The sequence below is a fragment of the Chlorocebus sabaeus genome, chromosome 3, assembly GCF_047675955.1.
Source record: "Chlorocebus sabaeus isolate Y175 chromosome 3, mChlSab1.0.hap1, whole genome shotgun sequence".
NCBI lineage: Eukaryota > Metazoa > Chordata > Mammalia > Primates > Cercopithecidae > Chlorocebus > Chlorocebus sabaeus.
In genome coordinates this window covers 62506780-62520904 of record NC_132906.1, presented here as the reverse complement: position 1 = coordinate 62520904, position 14125 = coordinate 62506780, and the positions used below count along the sequence as shown (strand labels likewise).

Here is a 14125-nt window from a genome sequence, read left to right as displayed (position 1 = left end):
GTTGCTTATGCTAATCTGGAACTCCTGGCCTCAAGCAGTTCTCCCACTTCAGCTACTCAAAGCACTGGGATTACACTGTGCCTGACCTAGAAATTGGTTTTTTGAGATGGAATCTACTCCCGATGAACATACTGTGCACATTGTTGAAATAACAACAAAGGATTTAGACTGTTTCATAAACTGAGCTGATAAAGCCGTATCAGGATTTGAGAGGACTGTCTCCAGTTTTGAAAGAAGTTCTACTGTGAATAAAACGCTATCAAACAGCATTGCTTCAGAGAATTCTTCCATGAAAGGAAGAGTGAATTGATGTGGCAGACCTCACTGTTGTCTTATTTTAAGAAATTGCCACAGCCACCCCAACCTTCAACGCCACCACCCTGATCAGTCAGCAGTCATCAACATTGAGGCAAGACCCGTCACAAGCACAAAGATTACACCTTACTGCAGCTCAGATGATATTTAACATTTTTTAGCAATAAAGTATTTTTAAGTTAAGGTATGTACATTTTTAGGCATAATACCACTGCACACATTTTTAGGTATAATACTACTGCACACAATAGACTACAGTATAATGTAAACATACTTTTATTTGCACCAGAAACCAAAAAATCAGTATGATATTTTATTGTGATATTAATGTTTTTGATATAGTGTAGAATCAATACCAACAGTATCGCCAAGGTATTCTTCTATAGTCAAAACTACTGCATTGTACACTTTGAAATTTGTTAAAAGAGTATATGTTATGTTAAGTGTTCTTGCCACAATAAAATAAAATTAATAAAGTGGAAAAAATCTCTGGCATTATACTCTTGAAACTGAAGAAATAATACATTGTTATAATTTTTTCTGTCTTTTTTTTTTTTTTTTTTTTTCTGAGACAAAGTCTCACTCTATCACCCAGGCTGAGTGCCGTGGCACAATCTCAGCTCACTGCAAGCTCCACCTCCTGGGTTCACGCCCTTCTCCTGCCTCAGCCTCCCAAGTAGCTGGGACTACAGGTGCCCGCCACCACGCCTGGCTAATTTTTTGTATTTTTAGTAGAGACGGGGTTTCACTATGTTAGCCAGGATGGTCTCGATCTCCTGACCTTTTGATCCACCCACCTCGGCCTCCCAAAGTGCTAGGATTACCCACGTGAGCCATCATGCCCAGCCCATTGTTATAATTTAAAAACTAAATAAATAAATAAGCATTTAAGAAAAAAAACTATAGACTAATATTTTTAATGAACACAGAAGCACAAATTCCAATCAAAATTTTAGAAGATCGAATACAACAATATTTGTACAAACTTTCTATTGCTTTTGCAACAAATTACCAAAAAATTATAGACTTAAAAAACACAAATTTGTCTTATAATCCTGGAGGTAAGAATTCTGAGATCTCTTTCATCGTGCTACATTCAAAATATTCGCAGAGTTAATTTTTCTTGGAGGTTCTGAGGGGAGAATCCATTCACCTGTCTTTTTTGCTTCTAGTGGCTGCCAGTATTCTTTAACTTGTGGCATCTTCCTCCATCTTCAAAGTGCATCACTCCAAGACTCTGCTTCCATAATCACATCACCCTCTTCTCCGTGTAATCAAATCTTCTTCTGCTCTTTTCTTATAAAGGCACTTGTGGTTACTTTTGTTGTTCATCTGGATATCTTCCCTAATGTCATCTCAAGATTCTTAGCATAATCACTTTTGCAAAATACCTTTTGCCATATAACGTTTGCAGTTTCTGGAGATAAAGAAGTAGATATTTTGGGGGACCATTTTTCAACCTATCAGTCTGCCCTCTGGCTGCCAAAGATTCACATCCACCCTACATGCAAAATGCATTTAATGCATCCCAACCTCCCCAAGTGTCTAAACCTATTACAACATCAGTTCAAGACCAAAGTCTTATCTAAATATTATCAATTCAAGGAGGTAGAGAAAGCATGAGAGTTACCAGAGGTTGAGAATGGTATGGGATGGGAGGGCATGAAGAAAGGTTGGTTAGCAGATATAGATGTACAGTTAGATAGAAGAATAAGTTCTAGTGTTCAATAGCATAGTAGGGTAACTATACAATATATGATACACAACAGTACATTGTATATTTCAAAATAGCTAGAAAAGATTTGAAATATTCCCAACACAAACAAAATGATACATATTCAAAGTAATAGATACCCTAAATACCATGATTTTATGACTACACATTCCATGCATGCATCAAAATATCACATGTATTGCTTACATATGTACAAACATTATATATCAATAGAAAAACAAATAAGTAGATAATATTATCAGCTCAGATATCCCAAATCTCATCATCTAAGTCATATAAATTAGGTATAAATCAGACTTTAGATATGCTCCGTCCTAAAGCATAATCCCCCTCCATCTGTGTACCCATAACACTGAAAAACAAAGTATAAGATCGAATACAACAAGATTTGTATAAACTTTCTATTGTTTTTGCAACAAATTACCAAAAATTTATAGACTTAAAAAAAAACAAATTTATCTTATATTCCTGGAGATCAGAATACTGAGATCTGTTTCACTGTGCTAAAGTCAAAATACTTGAAACAGGTATGGGATAATAGTTACAGGCATTTCTATTCTAATTGGGAGGGGAAAAAAAAAAAAAAAAACAGAAGAAATAAAGGGGTCTACAATCCCAAGCAAATTTGAAATCCAACTGAGCAAACTCTATTAGACTTCAAGGCTATCTTTTTGTGTCTCAAGCTCTGAACCCTTTGTGTCTCAAGCTCTGAATCCATCCTCTGAACCCTTCTTTTTTTTCATAAATGATAGTATGTGATTGCAGCTGAATAACTTTATCAGCCTGTTTCCTACCTGTAAAATTTTGGAACTACAACAGCCTTCTTTTATTTCCTCTTCCCTCTGTTCCTTTCAGTAAAAGCTTACAGAGTTTCTGCTGATACATCATTCTCAAAAACTTTGTGGTTCTCCTATGTATGTATTAGAACCCATATGTCACTTGACTCATCTTTTCAAAGAGACTTCTGTGTGACTGAATACTTTAATCTTGCAATACTTCTGAAGCACTTGCAAAAAGTTGTCCACTTACTCTCTTGGATTGCTCTCAAGAGCACTCTTTTCTGACAGTGAATCTTCATTTTGGCATCTTTTGCAATCTGGATAGACTGAAAATTTTTCAAATTATCAAGTCTTAGTTGCTTTTTGCCTTAATAATTCTCTCCTCAATTTATCTCTTTCCTCTCCCATTTGACTATAAGCAGCAAAAAGAAAAGAAAACACACCATATCTTAATACTTTGCTTTGAAATTTCCTCAGCTAAATATCCACGTTAATCATTTACAAGATTTTTACACATAACCTCAAGACATAATTCAGCTAAGCTTTCTGTCATTATATAAAAAAGATATTTATCCAGTTTCCAAAACATGTTCCTTATTTCCTTATGAGCTCTCACCAAGAGTCTTTAACATTTACATTTCCACTTACAGTCTGTTCAAAGCAATGTAGGCTTTTTCTATTATGTGCCTTAGAATTCTTCCAGACTCTACCCATTATCCAACTCCAATGCCACATCTACATTTTTGTGATTTGTTACAGTCGTATCTCACTTCTACATGCCCAAAATATGTATGAGTTTCCTATTGCTATTATAATAAATCACCACAAATTTAGTGACTTGAAACAATACCAATGTATTCTCTTACACTTTTGGAGGTCAGAAGTCTGAAATCGGTTCAACTGAATTAAAGTCAAAGTGTCAGCAGTGCTGATTCCTTCTGGAGGCTCAAGGGGAAACTCCATTTTTATTTATTTATTTATTTATGCTTTTTTCAGTTTCTAGAGGCTACCTATATTCCTTGACTTGTGGTCCCTTCCTCCATCTTCAAAACATAACCCTCTTATCTCTGCTTCCAGTATCACATCACCTTTTCTCTGTAGTATATCTTCTCTCTGCCTTCCTGTTATGAAAACACTGAAGAGTAACTATATGGCCCACACAGACAATCCAGAATAATCTCCCCATCCCAGTATCCTTAATCTGTGCACATCTACAAAGTCCCTTTTGCCATGTAAGTAACATAGACAGGTTCTGGGATTTTGGACTTTGTTATTTTGGAGTTCTACTATTCAGCCTACCATAGTATATTAAGAGGATAATATATCATGCCTAAGTAATGTTTATCCTAGACATGCAAATTTATTTTTAACATTCAAATACAAACAAATGGAATTCACTACATTAACAACAACAAAAAAAGGCATATGATTGCCTCAACAGATGCAGAAAAAAAGTGACAATATCAACATCCATTTGATTTTTAAGAAAATCTCAGCAAACTAGGAATAGAAGATAACTTCCTCAGCATGACAAAAACCATCTACCAAAAATATAGACAATATTATCGAGTTAAAAATGCATATTTTCAACCTAAGATGAGAAACAAACAAAGATTTTTATTCTCATCAGTTTTATTCAACATTTTCTGAGGGCTCTGGCCAGTGCCAAAAGGAAAGAAAGGAAGACGAAAGAAAGAAAGAAAGAGAAAGAAAGAAAGAAAGAAAGAAAGAAAGAAAGAAAGAAAGAAAGAAAGAAAGAAAGAAAGAAAGAAAGAAAGAAAGAAAGAAAGAAAGAAAGAAGAGAGAGAGAGAGAAGGAAGGAAGGAAGGAAGGAAGGAAGGAAGGAAGGAAGGAAGGAAGGAAGGAAGGAAGGAAGGAAGGAAGGAAAGAAGGAAGGAAGGAAGGAGAAAAGAAAAAAAGAAGAAAAGAAAGAGAAAGAGGGAAAGGGGGAAAAGGGAGGGAAGGGAAGAGAAGGGAAAGGAAGGGAGGAAGGAGGGAGATAGGGAGGAAGGAAGGAAGGAAGGAAGAAAGGAAGGAAGAAAGGAAGGAAGGAAGGAAAGAAGGAAAGAAGGAAGGGAGTTGGAAATGAAGGGAAAATATTCACAAGTGACTTGATTATGAAAAAATAAAATGAAATACACAAAAAGGTGTTGAAACTAATTAATTTAGCACAGTTGCATGATACAAGATCAATAAATACAGATCAACTATATGTTCATATAGTTGCTTAAACAATTAGATATTTAAATTTTTTTAATTAATTTTTTTTTTTTTTTTTTTTTGAGATGGAATCTCGCTCTGTCTCACATGCTGGAGTACAGTGGTGCAATCTCGGCTCACTGCAACCTGTGCCTTTCGGTTTCAAGTGATTCTCCTTCTCAGCCTCCAGAGTAGCTAGGATTATAAGTGTGTGCCAGCATGCCCAGCTAATTTTTGTATTTTTAGTAGAGACGGGGTTTCGCCATATTGGCCAGGCTGGTCTTGAACCGCTGACCTCAAGCAATCTGCTCACCTCGGCCTCCCAAAGTGCTGGGATTACAAGCATGAGCCACCTCACCTGGCCAGAAATTTAAACTTTAAACAGTATTATTTGAAATAGCATAAAAAAATACAAAGTACTTAGGCATAAATCTGATTCAACAATTTGTAAGACCCATACACTGAAAATTCTAAAAAACTGATGAAAGAAAGTAATGACCTAAAGAAATGAAGAGATATATCCTCTTCATGAGTCAGAGATGCAGTATTAAGATGTTCATTTTCTCCAAATTGATCAATAGGTTACACATAAATCTTCTGAAGATTTCAGAAGGCTTTTTTTGGAGAAATTGACATACTGATTATAAAACTTACATGAAAATTAAAAAGACATTTTATAGTCAAAACAAATTTGAAAAAGAAGAATACAGTTGGATGACTAACACTATCAAATTTCAAGATTTATTTAAAAACTACAATATGGGCTGGGCACAGTGGCTCAGGCCTGTAATCCCAGCACTTTGGGAGGCCGAGGAGGACAGATCATGAGGTCAAGAGATTGAGACCATCCTGGCCAACATGGTGAAACCCCGTCTCTACTAAAAATATAAAAACTAGCTAGGCCTGGTGGCACGTGCCTGTAGTCCTAGCTACTCGGGAGGCTGAGGCAGGAGAATTGCTGTACCTGATAGGCGGAGGTTGCAGTGAGTCAAGATTGTGCCACTGCACTCCAGCCTGGCAACAGAGCGAGACTCCATCTCAAAAAATAAATAAATAAATAAACAAAACTTACAATATGAAGCTGCTGATGTGTTAGTATAAAGATAAACAAGTGTATCAAAAGAACAGAGTAGGAAATTCAGAAATAGATCCACCCTTATATTGACAACTGGTTTTTGACAGTCAGAAGTGCAAAGATAATTTAATGTAGAAAAGATAGAATTTTTAATAAATAGTGCTAGAATTGGATAGTCATATGCAAAAATATGAATTTCACTTGCAATATATATGAAATTAACTCAGTGGATAATTTACCTAAATGTGAAATCTGAAACTATGAAACTTTTATAAAAATATATAATAAAAATCTTTGTGACCTTGGATTAGGCAAAGGTTTAGCTATGACACAAAAAGCACAATTTATTAAGGAAAAAATTGATGAACTTCATCAAAATTAAAATCTTCTACTTTTTAAAAGATACTCTTAAAAGAATAAATAACAATTCACAGGCTAGAAGAAAATATTGGCAAGGTATATTTCTATTAAAGAACTTGAATCTAGAATATAAAAAAAAACCTCTCAAAACTCAATAATAAGAAAGCAATCCAATAAAGAAATGAATAAAATATTTGAACACACTTCTCACCCACAAAGATATACAGATGACCAATAAGCACATGAAAGGACATCCAACAGTCATTAGAGAAATGAAAATTCAAACCACAAAGAGGCATCACCGTACACCTATTCAATTGACTAAAATTAAGTAGACAGACAATATTTAGTGTTGACAAGGATGTGGAACAATTGAAACTCTCATACAAGGCTAGTGGGAATATAAAATTATACACCACTTTGAAAATCAGTTGGACTGTTTCTTAAATGTAAATCATACACTAGAGCTGTCTTAAAAACTGACAAGAAAAAATGGAAGAGAATTTATTCTCTCACATAATTGCAAATATCCAGATTAATTACACTTCAGGCAGTTCTGAATTCAGGTGCTCAGGACTCAAGTTACTTTTTCTATCTCTTGCTTTGTTTTCCTACATAGTTTCTCTCTACATGATGAATTCCAGCAGTGCTTGGTTTACATTCTACCAGCTTAGCAACTCCAGCAAAAAGAGTTTCTCTTTTCCAATGGTTCTAGAGAATATCTTGGAATTGGTCTCATTAGTCTGGCTTACTTTGTACACACATTTCTTAGCCAGGGGAATACAAATTCCTTAGCCAGGGGAATAAAGAGCCCTGATTCACTAGGATTCAGTTAAATATACCTCCAAATTCCAAAGAAGCATCATTCCACTCAATCCACATGAACTGACTCAGGTGATAGAAAAAAGTTCCTTCAAAGTTAAAGTGCTATTATCATAAGATGGGGCAATGGTTGTTGTGTAACATTAATTACTGAACAAAATTTTCTCAACCGGTGACTGATTGGGAAATGTCTTTTCTAGTCAGACGTATGTATCAATGTTATCTGGCATTGGGCATTGATAGTTTGTTCTACTCACTCTTCTTGGGAGAGCTCAATACACTCAAAAATGAAAAGTATTTGTTATTCTCTGGTCACTACAACTGTCAATCTGTGATCATGTTACCTTTTTTTTTAATCTGTCAGAACAAGTTATTCAGAGCTTCAGATGGATGCCCCTTCCATAGACACCTTGCAAGTGCACCAAGCACACTGCATTGACTTAATTATGAAAAGCAAGTAGGGAAGTTTTCTGTGACTACCAACCCAGACATCTCTCCTTCTCTGTTGCACTGACCTTCAGGGACAGGGCTTCTTTTGAATCTTTTGGGTCCTTTGCAATTCTTCCCTCACTTTAGTAATTTTTATCAGAAATAGGCAAGAGTGTGGAAAGCTGTAGTATTTTCATAACCATAAAAGGCTATCTGGTGGAAGGTCGTCTGACTCTTTGCCTGCTTTCTATTGCTAAACTGCACAACATTTATTAAAACATCCCAAAAGCCAAATAGACTGATTGCTGGCACCAAGTTAATTTAAAGAGCTGAAGTAGAAAGATTACAGAACTGGAGAGCAATGAGAGCCACTTTCTGAGGAAAACTAAACAACCAGGAAAATAGTGGAAGTTTCGTAACTCTGCTTAAAGCCATGCAAATGAATGGGGCTTATTAAATATTTCTGGCACTTAGTCCTTTTGAATTGTGCCATATAAAAAGCAGCATTAGCAATGAGTTACTAATATAAAAATCTATATGAGAGATATTAGCAAGAACTTACTAATCATTAGAGTTTGAAGCTGCTATATGGTTATATTAACAACTGCCTATTCTATTTCACAGAAGTCATTTCTATTTGAGTTCTTAAAGTCTGCTCTAGTTAACAAAAAAAAAAGTTCAAGATTTTCATGTACATGTTCATTGTTTTCTAAGTCATCTCTTAATGGGCCAGATTCTATTATTTCATTCAAAGAAATTCTAGACCATTCTGCCTGACTTTCAACAAAGGGTTAAAGTAGCAACACAAGGGAGTTAGTTGGTACCTTCCACTAACCTCTACTGGGTCCTCTCTCTGGCACCGCTTGATGAGGACCATGGATATTTGCTGACTCTCAGGTAATGGGCTATTCAGCTGCTGTTTTAAGCCTGATCGTTCCACTAGTTCATCCTATAAAAAAAATTCAGAGGCTGTCAGCAGGTGGATTTAAGCATTGCAATGAGTTTAACAGTTTTGAAAACACATTCTTTTTACTGTTTTTACAGTTTAAAGAGCTTACGCATTATTACCTCTTACTTGAATTCTTTTTTGCTTTATAGAAAAACCTCATTTCAATAAAATTATGACAGACAATTTTGCCTCTATCCAGGAAGAAGCTGGACTACCTTGAATTTCATAAAAATTTTTATATATTCTATATGTGCAGTTGGCATTTTTATGTCCTTTTTAGCAGTTTAGAGAAAGCTCCACCAATATTTTCAAGTCCACCTAGCTAGTAAGTGAAAGAACCGAAACTTGGATTCAGGTTTTCTGAGCAAGTCCACCAAGCTTTCCACCTTTACTCAAAAAAATAATAACGACCACTATATTTGCATAACACTTGGAAATACCAATAGCAGTTCACTTGCATGATCTCATTTGATCTTAAAGTGTAGTAAGTGTGAAGTAAGCAGGATAAGGTATTGAGGCTCCATTTTACAGATGTGGAAACCAAGACCCTAAGCAATGAGGGTGGGAGGATTAAATGATTTACCTAAGATCACACAGCTTTCAAGTGGCAAATTGAAATCTAGACACCAGGAACTAGAACTCTGCACTCACATCATAGCCCAGCTCTACAACAATAGCTTATTCATTGTTTTTCATTCAAATTCTTTCTCATTTTATCTGATTAAATTTTTGATAAACAGATTTTCCTCCATGAGGAAAGAAAACTGAACTACTTTGTGTTTTATGAGGATTTCAGAATATTTTTATAGGGAAAAAGCTTCTGTTGAAGAACTGTATTTGACAAAATCCAGAAAAATAAATTCTGCAGTGATTGTGGCTGTGGTGATGATGATGATGATGATGATGAAAAATAAGTGTCAATTATTTCCAATGTGTTTGTTAATTCAGCTTTAGCTTTTCAATCATGAAAATTTATATCCACCTTGTTTATAATGTTAGTGTATTTTTTTAATTTTTAAGAGAATTAATGATTTTATTGTGAGCACTATGGATTAACATTTGAGAGGTTTCTTTTAACAATCCATTAAGTTTTTATTTTTAAAAATTATTCAGAAAAAAATTATAATAAAATACTTTGTAAGCATAGAAAGTATCATTCAATGTGTATACACTCGTTTCATTTTCGACATGGAGATTAAATAAAAGTTATTTTAAAATGGATTGTTAAATATTATGTCAGAACAGTTTCTACTTAATTTCTCACTATAATGAAAAAAATATTGTTTACGTTGGCTCTAAGTGGTATAACATAGAAATCTAAACACTCTTGAAAGATACCCGATTTAGTAGGAAGATAGTGGATAGATTGTCTGCATTGAACAATAATACAACTGTGACTTAGAGATTTAAAAAATTATCTGCAAATGTTAACATTAGTCAATATGAAGACATTCACAGAAAGAGAATGAGGAGATAACATTCTCTCTTTTTTAGAAAGTAAGTTTCTTGTCAAAATAAAGTCTTATTTCTACTGAAAAGGGGTGTGTGTGTGTGTGTATGGTAACATTTTGCCAACTACTGGGTACAATTCATGTGTATAGCATCTTTAAAATTATTACCCCATGAGAGAGTTAAAATTATATCAATTGTTTGGTTTCCTTTAGCCTTTAGTGTCTGATTACTAGACAATAGAGCTTCATGGATAATAAAAATCAAATTTCCAATAAAAAATTTAAAAAAACTCTAGCTGTGCCAAAGTTCTGAGGGTTTCATGTTGTGCAACAAAGCCACTGGCTTTCAAACAGTGCCACAACTCCAGCACCTTGTGCCAGATACTACATTTACTCAAGGTCATTTGGACAAAAGTAATGAAAAATATTAAAGCAATGTTTACATAGCAGATATGCAATATCAATCATGTCATGTAGATTGGTGATAAGAGTAAGAAGTTGATTGTTTGGGAGAAAAGTTACATTTTCTCTTAAGTAGTGGAAAATTACCAGTATGCACTATGTTGGCATTTTCTACCTAACTTTATTCCTTTATTTTTTTTCATGCAGCTCCACTGTAAACCATTATGATAGTTATTATAATATATATGCACACATACAAATACATATAATCAGAAATGTTTTCTAGAAGTGATCTGAAAGCCAAAGAAATATGGTGATAAACTATAAATTATACCTTATTCAGTCTATTTCTCTGATGAGATAAAAGGGCAAAGTGTGTGAGCAGTAATTATGCACAGGAAATGCTTATTAGTTACCCTCAATTATTTGGCAGACCACTATCCAATCTTACTCTTCCTGGTCTTACTCTAAAAAATTCTATAGGATTCTAATTGCAAGTGAATATTGCTCAGTTCATCTTAACAATATATCATAAGCCTGAGCTCCACCAATAGGTTCAAGCTGAGACATGTCTTGTGGCCCCAAATGTGGTTTCCTTTGAAACCCACTGAGCTATAGCTGCCCGTGAAACACCTCTATGTTTGCTTCATCTTAGTGATAGTTTTTCTGTATTAGTTTATTCAGCAACCATATAGTTGGGTCCTTAATTTCCCATCCAAACATCTTTTTGTCCCCTTCTTTAGCTCCTGACACCTTATTTCTTATTCCCAAACTGAGTATCATTCCCCAATATAAAGGGCTATACATAATTATTAGTCCCCAGTCTAACCCACAAAAGCCTAAGTAATCCATGGTATACCTAAAAGTTGTATTTCAACTACTCTCAAGTATACAGCGTTTTCTTTCCCTTGGGAAAATATTGAATTCCCACAGAGGAGCAAGTAAAGGACGTCTTCCAAAGATTCTAACAGAAACCTTAACCTACTCCTTGAACAGAGAGAAATGGAACTAACCTTACCGCCTACATCGTTGCCACAGTCATTTTACACAGATATGTCACCTAATTTTACACAGATTATCTCATTTTCTTGAAGATATTACACAGATTTTACAAATGGGAAAATTGAGTGCCAGAGAACACAAAGCAAAAAATGGAGTAAGTGATCAAGTCGGGATTTATACCATTAGCAGTCTAACTTCAGAGTTTGTGCTCCATCCTGCCTTTCAAAAGAAAATCCTGGGGTACAAGCCTATTACTGCTTGGGTGTTCTAAGTGAAGAACAAAGAAAAATTAGTCATCTTAAAGAAAGAATCCTATTCCCCAAAATTCACACATTGAAGCCCTAACCTCTTGTACCTCAGTATACAGTATGTTGGAGTTTTATACTTAATGTTACATTTAAAAAAAGACCTCAGAATATGACTGCATTTGGTGATAAAGTCTTCAAAGGGGTAATTAAGTTAAATGAGGCGGGCCGGGCGCGGTGGCTCAAGCCTGTAATCCCAGCACTTTGGGAGGCCGAAACGGGTGGATCACGAGGTCAGGAGATCGAGACCATCCTGGCTAACACGGTGAAACCCTGTCTCTACTAAAAAAATTATAAAAAACTAGCCGGGCGAGGTGGTAGGCGCCTGTAGTCCCAGCTACTCGGGAGGCTGAGCCAGGAGAATGGCGTGAACCCGGGAGGCGGAGCTTGCAGTGAGCTGAGATCCGGCCACTGCACTCCAGCCTGGGCCACAGAGCGAGACTCCGTCTCAAAAAAAAAAAAAAAAAAAAAAAATTGAGGCCATCAGGAGAGAGACCTTAGGAAAAAAACCACCTTGATCTTGGACTTCCAGGCTCCAGAACTGTAAGAAATAAATTTCTGTTATTTAAGTCACCCAATCTGTGGCATTTTGCCATGACAGCCCTAGCAAACTAACCACAGTTCTCATGGTAAAGACTGTTGGATCTTCTACCCATTCATTTGGGATTAGTTATCTTGAGGCCATTGTTGGGCTCAAGGCTCATTAATGCAATTCTTTTTTTTCCCTAGGCTTGAGGTATGACTTCTTTAGAGCTTATTATATTAACCAAATCAGGATAACTTATATTAAATCTTCAAGTATTTTCTTTAGGCACAGGAGACCATATTAATGTATGGGACTGGAAATAGGGATACAAAATAAACAGGAGAGAGATGTCTACAGCATACCCGATGAGTTTGGCACCCTCTTGGTTTGTGAGCCAAGCATCAGAGCTTAGCTTAGCACACCCCAAGGCTTAGTGCTAAACTAATGCTTGGGGTGCTACACTAACGACAGGCATTGGAGCTGAGTTCATAAGCATGTGAAAGAATTGAGCATAATTAATCATTCTAATACTTTATAGTTACAGCATAGTAGTTAAGAAAGCAAACAGGAGATACACTGCCTGGGCTCAAATCTGGGATCCTTCACTTACTAAGTGGGACATTCAACAAGTTATTTAAATTTTCTGCCTCTCAATTTTTAATGTCTTAAATAAGAAGGGTTGTTATGAGGATTAACTGAGTTAATGCATTTAAAGAGTTTCAATACCTCTAGCACATAGTAAAGGCTCAATATATGTTAATATTACTGCTTTGGTACAGAGGTACAACATTTGCAAGTTTCCTTCCTTTTTTTATTACATATCCACCTATATGAATAGAGCAGAATTCATATTTTTGTGACATCCGATTCCATTATATGAATATAGATATGGAGCTATTTCTGCTATCAAAAGATTTGGTATATTCAAAAAGTTTCTATAAATGGGGATTGTTTTATTGAGAAACTAACTGTTTAGCTTTCCAATATATTGTCAATCTGTCATTCATTTAACAGTCATTCATTATGCATTTACTACGTGCTAGGCAATGCTATAGGCAATGTAAACACAAGAGAGGATAATACAAATCCTGTCCCTGGAGTTTGAATTCCATAGTCTAATGGAAAAAATAGATATGAAAACAAATAACTATAAATATGCATCTAACACATTTAACGAACACTTAGTAGATTTTCAGTATTTACTGAATGAATGAATGAGTGCTTGGATAAAGTTATAAAATGGGAGAAAAAAAAATCAACAGACGAAAAGAAAAATTTAGAGGGAGCAAATAACTCAGCCTAAAGAATTAAGCAACACTTCACAGAGAATGTAATATTTGAATTAATCTTAAAGTGTATCCATTAAAAAGTACTATTAAATAAGAAGTTTCTTTTTTCTTTTTTGAGACAAGGTCTTGCTCTGCCACTTAGGCCAGAGTGCAGTAGCATGATCACAACTCACTACATCCTTCACTTCCCAGACTTAAGGGATCCTCCCACCTCAGCCTACCAAGTAGCTGGAACTGCAGGCATATACCAACATTCCTGGCTAATTTTTTATTTTTAGTTTTCATGGAGATGGGGTCTCACTATGTTGCCCAGGCTGGTTTCCAACTCCTGAGCTCAAGTGATCCTCCCACCTCGTCCTCCCAGAGTACTGGGATTACAGGCATGAGCCACTGTACCCAGACTAAATTAGCAATTTCAACATGCAGAAAGAGGAAATCTTTACAAAAGAATTAATTCCTCATTGGAAACATTCTGAACAAATGAAAA

At 35.4% G+C, this 14125-nt stretch overlaps 1 long non-coding RNA gene across 1 annotated transcript in view; it reads right to left on the bottom strand.

The window, feature by feature from the left end:
• Positions 1 to 1282: 1282 nt before the first annotated feature.
• LOC140711463 (uncharacterized) overlaps positions 1283 to 14125 on the bottom strand; it is a 44106-nt gene continuing 31263 nt past the window's right edge. Inside the window, exons 4-5 of the long non-coding RNA XR_012092677.1 lie at positions 8550 to 8663; positions 1283 to 1732 (exon numbers count right to left, since the gene is read on the bottom strand). This is a non-coding gene — a long non-coding RNA (uncharacterized lncRNA). The remainder of the gene's footprint in view (positions 1733 to 8549; positions 8664 to 14125) is intronic.